The 3,599-nt window shown below is 32.3% G+C and overlaps 1 long non-coding RNA gene across 1 annotated transcript in view; it reads left to right on the forward strand.

Moving 5' to 3' along the window:
• The window catches only part of LOC110267092, a 4,297-nt gene continuing 902 nt past the window's right edge, over positions 205-3,599 (forward strand). The window contains exon 1 of the long non-coding RNA XR_002354424.1: positions 205-708. This is a non-coding gene — a long non-coding RNA (uncharacterized LOC110267092). The remainder of the gene's footprint in view (positions 709-3,599) is intronic.

Below are 3,599 nucleotides of genomic sequence, written 5' to 3' on the forward strand. Positions count from 1 at the left end.
GTCTTAGTTCATAGTTAATTAAGCATGCTATTATGATTCTTGAGTCTGAAATTTCAATTTGTTTGGATTGGTTTGATTGATATTTTGTTGAATTTCAGGTTTTTCACTACTTTTCCACTGAGGTGCAATTCTCTACACTGGTTGTTGCTAATTCAGCAATTTCTAGTTTTTCACATTGATTATGGTACTTTTCACCTTTGATTTCTTCATTTTTAATGTAAATTACAAAATAATTAATTTTTATAATTCACTGAGTTAACTATTTCATATAGAATCGATTATTATTTTTTGTTTGTTTGTTCTGTTGGCCACTTTGATTGAGTTAAATAGTTCATAGAGAATAATGTAAATTTTATTCTTTACTCCTTTATAGAGAAAGATTGCCACTCTGTTAATTGTTATTGATTTTAATTTGTTAATGGTTAATTATTAGTGCTGCTGCCAAGAATCGCGAGTTAACTTGCAAAATCATACGTTTTTGCGATTCTATTCCTCTATTTCATAACGTTCTTGCTTTGCGTCTCAGAGAAGTAGTGTCTGCGTAGAATTGATGAGTAAGCACGCCAAATCGTCATAATCGCGTCTACGGTGGTGACCGATATCCAAGGTAGCAGGGTGGCAAGAAGTTGCTGTCCATGGCTCAATTCAAAACCCAACTCAAATCCTAGCCCCAATCCTTTGAGAAGAAGGCTTGAACCCTAGGTTTATGTATGTTAAGCTTTATGTCTCCATTTTTTTTGGGACAATAGGTAACTGATTAACTGGTTATAGTTAGATTTTATATTCCTTTGTTCACTTTGTAATAATTTCTCTGATATCTTTGATGAAGAGTAGTTCATTAATTTTTTTAGCTAATGATGTAAAAATGATTAACAAGCTACTTAAAACACTAGTTCATGCCACTAACATGGTGATCCCGTTCAAAAGCTGGTCTGGTATGGATTACTATAGGTAAAGTCCCAGAGAAATTGATGCTAGAATTTATGTACCTAAGGTAAATAATGTGACTAGTAATTATATGATGATGTATGTGAGAATAGTATAGGCACCTCATAGATCATATATTCATATGGTTGAATTATCATTTATCAATATATGGTAATAAGCATTTTCATGTTTTTTAGGTAGTGGCTTTTCTTTTCTTTTCTTTTCTTTTTTCTTCTTTCATTTATTCTGTGTGATATCTTTAAACTCTTTCAATAGGATTCAAGTTAAAGGGAAAAGAACAAGAAAGAAGAAATAAAAAGAGCAGTTTGTGACACACACTATTAAAATTTTAGTTTTCAAGGTGTCTGTTTTTTTTTTCCTTAGTTTTCTTTTGAGTGCTATTTGATGTCATCTATATCATTATTGTTGTCTTGTAGGGAGATGCTAATGTAATATGTGGTGGAGCTTGGGAATTCTAGTCGCTAGTGTAACACCCTGACTTTCAGCATGTCATGATCGTATCAAAAGTGAGGCGTTACTGACCTGTTTTCTGTATTTACTATCTAATACTGAGCCTTTAGTTTGATTTCGCATTTCAATTTTTAAGAAAAAGACGAAAAGTTTTGTTTCTATTAATTAAAATCATATATCAAAGATCTCCAAACAATACTAGTCACATAGTTAGTAAGAATAATAAATATCATACAAAAGAATTAAAATGAAACTCAGATACAACTCCTATCCCTCTGTATAAAATAAAATCTTAACTAACAAAGGCGAGAGAATTCTAGGAAAGCTACTCAACACATAAACTTAACTCAAATAAGACTAATAATTGCCCGCAGCTTCAAACTGAGTCTTCGAACCTGTGCCACTGAAAGGGTGGAAGATTTTGGGGTGAGAACAAATCACGCGTTCTCAGTAGGGAAGGAGAATGCCATAAGAGTAATGAAATAAAATGCAAATAATTAACTTTACTCAATAAAACTATATTTTTATCAAACCTTTTGAAAATACTTTTTACTATTACTTTATATAATTAATTACCTTCTTTAAATTTTTGAACTTAAGACAAATCTCAATCACAACCTCAGTTCCAGTCACCTCAATACACAAACAAATAGCACATAAAACAGATCAACACAAACAAATAGCAATAAGACAAACAACACAATCACAGAGAGACAAGAAAAACAAACACAATTAAATACAAATGTGCAAGCAATGATGATGCATGTCTAGTCCTATCGCAGGTAATGAGCTCATTTGTCGGTTTCGACCCGCACCTGATGCAATCTGACTCACAAGTCAGATAAGGCATTCCAGCGGCATAACCTCTACAAGTTTCTACTTCTTGCAGGCGCTGATTCTCTAGTTGAAGCATGTGCCACTTTCTCCTAGAAGCCATTCCATACACACGGGCATCCCCGCACAATCATTCACACATAAAGCCCACGGCTTAACATTCTCACATCGGCACCCTAACTAGTTACTTTTCGTCACCCTCTCGTGACCTTTTATTCATTTCATAATCACACGTGCCGTGTTCTCTTTCCTCTTTCCTTCTTTCTCTTAACAAACCGAACGCAAATAATAACTTAAAACAAAATCTATTCTAAAAAAAACTGAACCTAAAACCTTATACTTTCTTAATAAATCAAACTGAAAATAAGACTTTTTGTAATAAATCGAAATCAAGTAGTTTTCAGTAATTAAAACGTTTTCTTTGAAGTTAAGCCACTTTCTATTTTAATAAAATTCAGACTTTTCAATCTTATGTTATTGAGTCAAACCAATAATTATTCATAAATCAAATCAATAATTTCTCAAAATAAGCTTATAAATCAGATTTTAAAAATGAAATCACTTTTCGTATATTTTTACAAAAATTGGACAGCATCTCCATTTAAAATTGGACTTCACCACCCTTTTCGGGTCCCAACCGAACCATTCTCAACTTTTTTTTTAATCGTCTCCAATAACTCAAACTAATTCCAATATCAGAAATCATTTTCAAATCTCAATTCAATACCAACAAATCAAACAAAAATCAATCTCACCAGTTAATCACTCACAACAACGAAACTAGTCATAATCACAGCCATAACCCAAACTCAATTCATCAATTACTTATACAACAGGTTTTCAATAATCAACTCAGCATATTCAAATTAATAAATAACCCCAGATTAATTACCATTCACAGCCACAATTCAACCAATTTCATCACATTCAATTATATTCGCAATCACCAACAATCTCAATTTCATCAATTTTCATCTGTTAATCAAACGAGACATTTATGAATTATTTGCAGTTACTCACTAAACTTCAATAGCATTTATAAATTAAAACAGTTAATTTTAAAATAAATCCTCTACCTTCATACGAAATCAGAATCAACAAAAATTTTGGAAAAACTTTCTGACTGAGCTGCTAAAGAAGAAAACGTCAGAAGTCGTCTGTGCCTCCTAAAACTCCAATTAGCCGAACTCAAGAGGAAAAGGAGTTACGCTACCGTTAACTTCTATCGAACAAAAATAACGCCAACGTGTAGAAGAGAAAGATACGAACACTTTTACCGGATTATATTTTTTATTGAAAATACGATTTACAAGAAATCGAAGTTAGAAATTCATTGAGAAGGTCACGGTTCTCTTCCTCTCCCTCAG

Source organism: Arachis ipaensis, chromosome B09 (genome assembly GCF_000816755.2).
Source record: "Arachis ipaensis cultivar K30076 chromosome B09, Araip1.1, whole genome shotgun sequence".
NCBI lineage: Eukaryota > Viridiplantae > Streptophyta > Magnoliopsida > Fabales > Fabaceae > Arachis > Arachis ipaensis.